Source organism: Aulonocara stuartgranti (genome assembly GCF_965226115.1).
Source record: "Aulonocara stuartgranti genome assembly, chromosome: 9".
Classification (NCBI taxonomy): Eukaryota; Metazoa; Chordata; class Actinopteri; order Cichliformes; family Cichlidae; genus Aulonocara; species Aulonocara stuartgranti.
The window spans coordinates 26,472,755-26,484,756 of NC_138960.1; the positions used below are offsets into that span (position 1 = coordinate 26,472,755).

The 12,002-nt window shown below is 42.3% G+C and overlaps 1 protein-coding gene across 9 annotated transcripts in view; it reads right to left on the bottom strand.

Annotated features, from left to right (window-relative positions):
• The window catches only part of ncoa2 (nuclear receptor coactivator 2), a 61,707-nt gene that overhangs the window by 32,937 nt on the left and 16,768 nt on the right, over positions 1-12,002 (bottom strand). For 8 of the 9 annotated variants that reach the window (XM_082547050.1, XM_082547054.1, XM_082547056.1 and 5 more), the window contains one exon: positions 10,645-10,727. The exons of the other annotated variant lie outside the window; for it this stretch is intronic. The gene's annotated coding sequence lies outside the window, so the exon portion shown is untranslated. The remainder of the gene's footprint in view (positions 1-10,644; positions 10,728-12,002) is intronic. 9 annotated transcript variants of the gene reach the window in all.

Genomic DNA, 12,002 nt, shown 5'->3' on the forward strand with positions numbered 1-12,002 from the left:
AGATTTGACTTAATTATCAACATCACCCCCTCGGGAAGAGCTCCTCAAAGCTTAAATGCTCTTGGACACAGTAGGTATGAAGGAAGAGAATAGTGGCATGCTCCCCAAGTGTGTCTCTGGCATGATAAATTCTTATCCCCATCCCCCAGACCTGAAGTGATGTACACAATTATGATGACAGAGATCTCAGAGGTAACACAGAACATCACAGTTATAGTTCCAAATGCAGGGATGGCTATGCCTAACGACTCTGCCGTGATCCTTACCGACTTCCCATATGCATATGCTTTATTCAATTAAAAAAATAAATAAATACATAAATAAATAATTTACCACCATACTTGCATTTTGCTTGTAGCAGACTAGGTAGTAGCACGAGGGGAGAAGTGCAATTCAAAACAATTTAATTGGACTAAATGATATTTTAATGCAGGCTATGTTAAACTCTGCAATAACAGGGCTGATGAGACTCAACACAGATTAATGACCGCATAAGAGAGTAACCTCATTATGTAGGGGAGTGATTGGCATATTCTGGAAGGCATCTATCAAATGTTCAGTTCATCAAGCTGTCAGCTCATTTAGTTCATTAGTGCTGTAAGTTGAGACATATGGTCCATCACTCATTACAAGCTACCTTATGTTAGTCATACACAGTGTGACATCTGTGTAAGACCAAGCAGGTTTTGCCAAGATTCGCACAGTCACAATAAAAGAGAGCCGGGCCACTTCTAAACAAATATTCTTCACAAGCCAAAAGAGCTACAGAACTGACGGATAGTACCTCAGCTGGTCATACCACATGTCCACTGGAGTAAGAAAGTGAAATTGAAAAGAGAAGTGTGCCCATACACAAAATTTGGGCCTCTCCATGAACTCTTCCTACGCAATTAGGAGTTGCACAATCAAATTAGCACACATGTATGAGAATCAACAAATAAAAAACAAAATAGTGTTGTGGAATTTTACATAGCGATACTGTAACAATACACAGACACCAAATATTGGTATTTCATTAAATAAATGAAAATAGTCAGGGAATAGTAGCAACAAGAGGGCTTGACATTAAAATCAACCCCACAAAACCAAAAAAGACACCTCCTAATTCAGAGCAAGTTAATGAGTAAAAATTCATCAGCAATTTCCTTGCATCCACCAAACAAAAATTCATGGCTGCCTGGTCAGTGTACTGATTTTTTTTTCCCCCACATTTTGCCAATGACTACGAGCTGTGTTGACTAAATGTGTATTCGCGTTGCAACGATTGACTCCTACCAGGCAACCTGTGCAATCTTTCTGCAAAGAGTCGCGGCATGACTTGGACTGACTGCCACTGCACTCAGAGAGATAGCCACAGGTTTGCAAATAATACTGATTTATAAATGTAGACAACTGGTTGCTGGCTGTATTCTGGTCATATTCCTATAGAACGGGAAGGCCGATGAGCACAAATGTAATAATTAAATGTGAATTCCTATGTATGTAGACAGCAACAGATATGCGTTTTTGATGGGTTATCACAGCTAATTATTATATTATCAGATACATTTCCAAGTTGCATGTAATTGCCAACTTGACCCCATTCAGTTGCAGACTGATGGCAGACCAACTCCATGTTACATTAACATTCTGGTGATTCCCACATCTAATTATGATGTCATTATGTTGCCTAGCGGCCTCCTACCAATGGGTTAAAACCATCTATTTGTAGTTTATGTACCTATAGCACTTCATAATGGTTCATAACAATAAGACATAATCTAAATCTCATTAAAAAAAAATTGCTTTGCTATACAATGTCATTTTATGCTTTTTTTTTGTTGTTGCTCTTGACATTTGTCAACTATAAGGCATGGATCATAATCAAAATTAGATCATGAAATCCTCTTTAACATGTCAGTATACACTGGATTAACACAACCTTTTATACCAATTTTTCATTATACACTTCATAATAATGGATTGGATTTATATAGCGCTTTTCAAGGCACCCAAAGCGCTTCACAATTCCATTATTCATTCACTCTCACATTCACAGACTGGTGGAGGCAAGCTGTAGCCACAGCTGCCCTGGGGCAGACTGACAGAAAAAAAAAAAAAAAGTACATAGTAAAAAAATAAATGTCAATATTGTGCCATCGGCCCCTCTGGCCAACACCAGTAGGCGGTAGGGTAAAGTGTCTTGACCAGGACAGAGAGCCCAGGGATCGAACCGGCGACCTGCCGGTTACAGATGCGCTTCCCAACCCCCAGCGCCACGGTTGCCACTTCATGTATAATGTCTTTCACTTTTCTCATTGTGATTAACTATATCAGTTTTCAAACAAGCCAAACAATACCGCATCATGGGGAGTGTAGTAGTAACTATGGTAGTAAGCAAGTCAGTTTTGTTTGTTTGTTTTTTTATATCATGAGGAAGACCATGCAACCATGACAAACATTAGCCTGTAGACTGTAAGAGACTATCTGGAATCAATTTGTTTAAAAGGGGGATGTCTTTTACATACTTTACAGCTGGCTGCAGCGGGCTGGGAGGAGAGAGAGAGGAGGGGGAAAAAAAAAATCAATGGGAAAGTACAATTCCATATAACATGAAAATGCAGCCATTCCTGTTCTATACTTTTCAAATCCACTTTGAGAAATTCTCCTCAAGGGCACATGCAGTAGTTGCTGCACGTGTTGTGGTCTAGTGTCTTTCACAAACCCTCTGGCATGTGGTCGCCTGCAGACAGCCTTGCATGTACCATCTGATTACAGAACGTCACTCGTACACAAGCCGGCCATCACACACTGGCCGTGGAAACTATAATGCCTGCATAATAATGCACTTGGAAATTATCCTGTGGTCACTGAGGTCCTCTAACACACGTTTCCATGCAGATTTTCCACAACTTGAAAGCTGTTAGGTCTCAGCTCATGTAAGTGCAGTAAACACTTACCCACTGCCCCAAATTGACACTTCATTACAGTTTTACATCTTTAGCGCATCTGTGTGGCTGATTCACAAGGCTGAATTAAAGGTCAGGTAATTAAACCTCTGTAACAGCCACACCCACTAGCATAGCAACACAACATTGATGACTTTCCAATAAAAGTATCCGATCAGTTTTAATCAGAATTATTGATTTTGTCAGAACTTAGACAGAAATGCAAATATGTAATGCTTCCCAGCGTATTAAAACACCAAAGTGTAAATAAAAATAAACCAAAAAACAAATGCAAGCAAAAAGCTGGAGAAATCAATTGACTTTGAAAGTACTCTGTGCACTTGAGGGAGGTGCTCATAGGTGAGTGTCATTGCTTATATCTTAGGTGTCACCTAAGTGCAGACTCTCCACAACGGACCTGGAGCCAACCAGTCTGGCGAGGATGGACTGAAGAGACAACGAGGGGCTGCTGCTAAGGTTGCCTCTGCTGCTTGAGGCAACCATCTTTCCTCTGATCAAACTCAGCTGCTTCAACCTTTACATGACATACACTATTAGATGGCAATGAGCACATCCACAGCACAAAACAGAATTTATCTGCATCTGTGAGGAGAGAATGGCACAATACAAAACACTTCACTTAAAGAATACACAGAAGCAGAGGAATTTGCTCTGCAGCGACTCAGCTGGGAAACAGTAAGATGAATAGATTAATGTGCAGTATCTCCACCTTTATGGGGTAATATGTGAGAAATCTTTTGAGCAATTTTAATAATTGAACTTTCATTCATGCACACAGAGAGGCTGGGAAAGAGCATTTTAATTCAGATAGGACTTTATAAACATTTACAACACCCTGAAGTAGGGCTGGGCGATATATTGCGTTTTTAAATATATCAATGTCTAAGGAGCTTGGAAAGAAAAGCGTCTGGACTTATTTGAGTTGCTTGAAGACGTTTCACTTGGGAGTTCCCCCCCAAATCTTTGGGGGGGGGGGATACTCCCACTGGGTTTAAATCTGGGACTCCCCACCATTTGACCTTAGAACTGAAGAAGCTTCTCGGATGAGAGGTGAAACGTCTTCAAGCAACTCAAAGAAGTCCAGACGCTTTTCTTTCCAAGCTCCTTAGACTACGATGACCTGGATGACTGAGAACCTTCACAGACATAAATATATCAATATATTTTTATGTGACAATATCGTTTATATAATGTTACTCTGCCTCGCCTTTCTCCTTCACTGAACACAACTTCCCCTCCCCCATCGCTTCCCCTGCAGGCAACGACAAGATGGACACGGCAGCTATCAAAGAGGAGCTGGTCGGTAAAAAGAAAACATTTGGAGATTACGATTTTAGTGCTGTCAGCGTTAATCTCGTTAAAATGACGTTAACGCCATAACTGCTGTCAGGGTGTCAGTCACTCAGTAGAACTTGGGAACAGAGCAGCTGCAAAATCTGTCTTTGTTATTATGCTCAGCGTCTTTTAGTTTACATTTTGACTGCACAATTGCGAGCTTTTTGTTATGCACAAAACCAACATTGTTTTATTTTATTTATGGAGCATTATTGTTTAATAAATGCTGATAATTTATTTGAGTAATTTTTTTATGTACATCTACGCTCTATGATAATAAAAGTGCCCGTGTGAGATCTGGGACACAGCATGACTAAGAACTCTTTTTGCTCTTACTTTATGGCTTTAAAAAAAAAAATATAATAATCGCGATATATATCGTATATCGCCATCCAACTAAAGAATATCCAGATATGAATTTTGGGCCATATCGCCCAGCCCTACCCTGATGTTTTTAGCTGTATTTCCAAACCGTTAACAATGCAACGGTTTCTGCTACCTTAAATGGGTTTGTAATACTCTTAACAGTATACAGCTCATATACCCACAAAAGGTGAACCAGGTTTAATGTGTGCCACCAAAGGGGGCCTTTAAAAAACACTGAATCACCCATTCTAGTCATACTATAATGATGGGGGAAAGGGATGCAACGCGGGGGGGGGGGGGGGGGGGGGGGGGGACTGTGTCTGATTGCCAAGAGGAGAGGGTATGTGCCAGTGTGCCATTCCTGTAATCATGTGGGTTAGCAGGGCTTTGATTATAGAGACACACCCAGTGATTCTGGAGCTCAGAGAGCTGGGCATGACTATGCATCAAACTGCATCAAAAGCTACTGGGGAATCGTTTGAAGTCTCCTGCACTATAATAATGAGAGCCCTTCCAGAAAGTGCAAAGCCTCTGTGGGGCACTGAACATTGTCTCGCTGGTGTGTAATCTCTCCTCAGTTGGCTCCTTGGTTCAACAGGCCCCCTGAGAGAGAAACGGAGAGCAAGAGTGCACCAATAAAGACTGCTTCTGGAGCGCTGCAACATGGTCCATTTATTTCCCACAAACTGAAGGGGAAATAGTGAAAGGGGAGGGGCACAGAGGACTCGTGGCTTCTCATTTTATGCTCTCGATATTTGCGATGGGTGAAAAGATGTGCAGAGAGTGCCAGAACACAAAGAAACATGACGGGATCATGTAAGATGGTATTAAAGACAAATGCGTTTGTCTTAAAAACAATATAAATATCAGCAAAATACCCAGTGGGGTGGGGTCTGCAGTGAACTGCTGACAGCTGCTATTACCTTAAACCAGATGTTGTGATATTAGGCTTGGGCTGAGAAAGAGGCAAAAAGAGATGGAGGGATGTATGTGGTGATGGATTTAGTGTTTTGGAGCAATATGACAATGGCGCTTGAGTGATGGGTATTTCCCTGTAGATATATTCCATGTAGAGGAATCAATGGTGAACTGTGATTACAATAATTCAGAGTCAGTAAATGAACAGAGGGGACAGCAACACAGCACGTTTTGTTTTGTCTTGGCTTTTGTTTTGTTTTTTCCCCATTTAAGAGAAGGTTTGCAGAGTGTAATGGCTTGTGTTTAGTGGTTCAAATGAGTGGTTCAAATCTGCAACAAAGGTTAACTTTCAGTTCTCTCCTCAAAAACATAATCACTTACCCACCTATACGCTTACCATGACATTTAAACAACCATTGTTATGAGGGTTAGCCAGTAAACAAAGTAAATTCTTTATTCAAATTACATGTGTCCAAAAAGTTAGACACAAACACACAAACAGACCACTGCTGATTAAATCAACAGAGAGGTAGGATATTTGCCTGCTACCAAGTCCCACTCAAGCATTTGTCCGCTCTAGAATCACTGCAAGGTAATGGCTCTAAAGTGCCCGAGTGCAAACAAGAGCCCGGTCCCCATTTACTGAAAGCTGATCACGCTCATCAATCTTTTAACGCTGGCAGTCACTTCAGGATGTCGCAGGATGCGAAGCAGAGGTCTGTCGGTATAATAAGCACAGAGTGCTGGCTTCTGGCTGTCCGAGAAACACACAAGATTGGTCAGATAGGTGAAGTGAAGTGTCAGCTATCGAGGGATGGTGAAATTGATTAACTGGTATAAGTAAGCGACTCCCCACAACAATCCAGTCAACAATTCATCTGTGGCTGACAGCAATGCCAGAAAGGAGATTCAGATATCACTGCACAAATCCGATTACGGAAGAAGCTGGAAGTAGGGAAACTATGAGCTGATCTTTGAAGTATCAGTTGCTTGATTATTTACTTGCAGCTGTATATGGCAGTACTAAAGGAATTACCACAGTTTCTACAAAGGTCAATAAAATGTAGCCTGATCTTCATCTAAACCACAACTGTAGAAATGCACTGATGAAAGTACTGAAAGTGCGTAAATCTCTGTTTTAATGAATCCCCCTAGAGTCAGGTGTTCCAATCAAGGAGATGCTACTGAAAGTGTGACTTGCAGAAGGTTCCCCTCCCTCTAGATTAAGCCATTTTTTATGTCATGTCTTAAGATTGAGGCACAATTCCCACCAACCGCTCAGAATTTTCAAATGATCTCAGAGGAAGTGGCATAAAATTTAAGAAAGGTTAGAAAAGCATTTCTAATTACTTTGGCATTCATGAAGTAAAAAAGACACCAAGAATGTCTACAAGTCATGTAGTCATCATTGTCATAGGAGTGGAACAAGTTTAAAAAGGATAAAATTCAGGTTTTTGAAAGGCCGAATTGAAGAGTACTGACCTTAACTGAACTAAGATGCTTTGGCAAGACAGAAAGGTCTATTCAATAAAAATAAAAAAAACACACAAACAAACAAAAAAAACAACAACCCCAAAACAAAACACTCAAATACTCAAGTATAAAAGGAACAGGAACAGTCTAAAATTCCTCCTAATAATTGTGCAATAAGTATCTGCAGGAAAGGAGTTACTAAAGTTAGAGTTTCATGTTAATAGTTTAGTCTGATTGTGTGTCTAAAACTATGACTTGGATGTAGATGAGAACAAAACAGAGCACTCCAACAGCTCAAACTTTATTTTGCAACTGTACTGTGCGGTGCTGAGAACTGCATACCATCTTTTTTTTTTTTTTTTTTTAAATATTCACTGTGCCACTGTGGATCAGCACGTGGCAGCGCATTCAAGCCACACAGACACACTTAGAGTGTAGCTACGTTAAACAAGTGCAGGCTGCATCAAAAATACAACAAAACTCAGAACATGAAGAAGAAAATCCAGTTTTAGCAACAGCAACCAAAACCATGCCATCTTATGCAAACTATTATGATGATGAATCCCCTCAGAAAATGGTGTAAGAACAGTGAGCAATACAATAATCCCAGGCCCCAACTGAAATGTAACCTTTAAAATAACAGAAACTTAGTAGTAGTAGTACTGGTTCCAAGAGTAAAACATTCTTTCCCATCCATCCATCCATCTTCATCCGCTTTATCCGGGGCCGGGTCGCGGGGGCAGCAGCCTAAGCAAAGAGGCCCAGACCTCCCTCTCCCCAGCCACCTCCTCCAGCTTATCCGGGGGAATACCAAGGCGTTCCCAGGCCAGCCGAGAGATATAATCTCTCCAGCGTGTCCTGGGTCTGCCCCGGGGCCTCCTCCCGGTGGGACATGCCTGGAACACCTCACCCAGGAGGCGCCCAGGGGGCATCCTTGTCAGATGCCCGAACCACCTCAGCTGGCTCCTTTCGATGTGGAGCAGCAGCTGCTCTACTCTGAGCCCCTCCCGGATGGCCGAACTTCTCACCCCATCTCTAAGGGAGAGGCCAGCCACCCTTCGGAGGAAGCTCATTTCTGCCGCTTGTATCCGCGATCTCGTTCTTTCGGTCACTACCCACAGCTCGTGGCCATAGGTGAGGGTAGGGACGTAGACCGACCGGTAAATTGAGAGCTTCGCTTTTACACTCAGCTCCCTCTTCACCACGACGGACCGGTGCAGCGTCCGCATTACTGCAGCTGCAGCCCCAATCCGTCTGTCGATCTCCGGCTCCCTTCTCCCATCACTCGCGAACAAGACCCCGAGATACTTGAACTCCTCCACTTGGGGCAGGAACTCATCCCCGACCCGGAGTGGGCACTCCACCCTTTTCCGGCTGAGAATCATGGCCTCAGATTTGGAGGTGCTGATCCTCATTCCCGCTGCTTCACACTCGGCTGCGAACCGTTCCAGTGCGAGCTGGAGGCCCTCACCCGATGAAGCCAACAGAACCACATCATCTGCAAAAATCAGAGATGAGATTCTGAGGCCACCAAAGCGAAAGCCCTCCGCCACTTGGCTGCGCCTAGAAATTCTGTCCATAAAAATTATGAACAGAACCGGAGACAAAGGGCAGCCCTGGCGGAGCCCATCACCCACCGGGAACGAGTCCGACTTATTGCCGGCAATGCGAACCAAGCTCTTGCAATGGTTGTATAGGGATCGAATGGCCCGTAGCAATGGGCCAGACACTCCATATTCCCGCAACACCTCCCACAGGACACCCCGAGGGACACAGGCGAATGCCTTCTCCAAGTCCACAAAACACATGTAGACTGGTTGGGCAAACTCCCATGCACCCTCAAGTATCCTGGAGAGGATAAAGAGCTGGTCCAGTGTTCCGCGACCAGGACGAAAACCGCATTGTTCCTCCTGTATCCGAGGTTCGACTAATGGACGAACTCTCCTTTCCAGCACCCTGGCATAGACTTTCCCAGGGAGGCTGAGGAGTGTGATCCCCCTGTAGTTGGAACACACCCTCCGGTCCCACTTCTTAAAGATGGGGACCACCACCCCGGTCTGCCAGTCCACAGGTACTGCCCCTGATCTCCACGCAACATTGCAGAGGCGTGTCAACCAGGACAGCCCTACAACGTCCAGAGCCTTCAGGAACTCGGGGCGGACCTCATCAACATCAACATTCTCTCCCCTCACACACAAAATGGTTGAAAAGGTCTCTCACTTGTAAGAACAGCTGAATCTGGACACTGTTAAGCCTTTAAAGCCGGTCGGAGCGGGCACGCTCCGTTTTGCAGAACTATTTTTAAATCCCACATAGAACCGGAACCATGTAAGCTAGCGCAATAGTTTTTTTTGCATATGAAACCGGAGGAGTTGTACTTACATCTTATGCCATCAGCTTGTCCTAGGTCACGGTTTCCTTCCACATATAGCTTTGCAAAAATTGCATAAAAAGTGCTTGCAGGAACAAAAACATAATATTCCAGAAACACGCTTTGCCGATCCGATCAGCTGTTCGTAAAACTTCCTACATTGAAATAGACGTCAGCGCGAACGATCGCATGTCCGACATGACCTGCCCGAAACTGGAAGTGACGTCATTTTCACGGAAAATGTCGTTTTTTTTACTTGTAGGCCTTAAAAGCCCATACTGATGTTTTTAAAAGTTACGTTTGACTTTATGCTTTTCTGAATAGTTTCTGGGATGCTTAGAACTCAAACTGCACTGCTTTAAATAGTTTATTTTGATGCACATGCTGTTTTTTTGCAAATTTGCATCATAGGTTTGTTTTTTCTGCAGTATTTAATAATTGGTGTATCTCAAAAATAAAACTATGAAGACACTCAAAATAAATTTCCTGTTGTTGTAAACTATTTTTTGCAACTTTTTTGTATTTAAAGTTTTGAGGGATAAACCCATTAAATTTCTCCAAGTAGAAGTATATGTAAAAAAACAAAAAACAAAAACGATTTTCAATTTTTTTATAGTTTATTGCACTTTTTTGCAATTTATGTAGTTACTATGGACTTAATGCATACATATAATTAAAATTGGGCTATAATGGTTGTATTGATGTATAGCAACTTGAAATGCTCCCAAAAAATGGCACTACAGCATGTAAAAATATAAAGTAAGCTCTGGCGGACTTGGTTCTATGCTAGGTCTTAAAGGGTTAAACACAAAGAAAGGGGTCAGGCAAGAGCTGTGGTAGATCAGGAGAGACGGTTAAGAAGGCCTCGATCTCCCAGTAATATCTGCATCAGGCAGACTGATCCCTCCAAAGGGAGCTCTAACCTGTAACGAAAATCTTCACTGTGTAGCTGCTCCTCTCTTAAAACTACAAAACTGATCTAAGAAGCTGGAGATAATAGAACACATGAACAAGGTGCTGAAGAAGACATGCAAGATTGTTTTCAGACAAGCTTGAAGACAAATCTAAACTCCCCCCCCCATAACTTATTAAGGATTGAAGAAAAAAAAAGAAGGTTTGAGCCTTGCATCATCAGTACATCTGGTCTCTCTGTGTTTGGAGAGGAGTGCTTATTTGCCATGTTGCACAGCAGAGTTGCGTTAAACAAGAATTGGCTTTGGCTTTGCTTCTCACCTTGGCTTCAGTCCAGAGAGTCCCTCAGGCCATTGCTGCAAGACGTTAATGCTAGGAAACCTTTATGCATCATCCACTTCTCCCTGATGAAAGAAATAACAGCAGAATTGGGGTCCACAGTCCACAGTGTGAATCAGCACAACTCAGGACAAAAATAAATTAAATCTGTAACTGTGGTATATTAGAACATGTTCTAAGTCAATAATGCAACATCTGCATGTTGTAAAGTGAAGACATATCACGAAGCAGAAAGCCTGGCCTTATTTTCTTGCAACTGTAGCATTAACAGTTTACATTAAGTTAGTGTGAAACTGCAAGTTAGTCGTCTGCAGTCTTATAATATCCTTGGGGATTGTGAAGCCTATTACATCGTGGAAGACAGTGAGCACCTTTTTAATCATGGCATACAATTAATTAGATCCAGAAAAAAAGGTTTCAATTTTAAATGATATTCCCACTTGGGTAATTATAAAATGCAATGGTAACTTTAAAAAGGACTCTGCCAAGTTATTTGGCTACACTGGGGGGTGGGGGGGTGGGGAGTAAATGAAAGGCTTCAGTAGCCTCACGCAGTCGTCCTTCTGCATGAAGGTGCCAAGTGAGTCAGCCGAAGGAATTCACTCATGTGATGTCATGTGCTGACATAAGAGTAAACTGATTCCTCTCGTGAACGCTACACAACTGCACGGCTAGAAGCCATGTGGAAAGGTGATATTTGGCATTCTCAACTGCTGCACACGACACACTTCAATACCTGGCATCTAAGAGGAGTCAGGGAAGGGTTACCAAATACTTTAAAGACAAAAATAAATTAACAATTACTGTCAATCTGCACGAATTAGCTCACATGTCTGGAAAAACTGCTACAGTCAATTTCATTTAAAGAAAAATGTCAGTATTACTGTATTTATCAGCTCCACCTTTCATTTCCTCTTTCTAGTGGCTCTTAGTTTTCATCCTCTGGAGGAATTTTCACTAATGCGATCACATGCGAACTCACAAAAAACCCTTAATCTGTGGGCTGAGCGCGAAAACACTATAGAGTTGCTTTAACATTAATATTCTGTACATGCTCAACTGGATCAATACATGTCAGAAGCTATAATCAAAAATAAAATGGATCTCACGGATCTGTTGTTTGGATCATGAGGAGTTATTGCTATGATGCACCACAGGGGGGAAAAGGGTGGGTTACGAGTAATGCTGAAGCATCCTTCCCATTACATCACTTTAACTGGCAGGTAGCATCTCTCCAATCTCATCTAACAATATCAATAGTTCCTGTGACACAGGGAACCCGGTGGTGACATTACCGGTGTCATCGCAGACTAGGATCAAGAGTCATAGCAGAAATATGC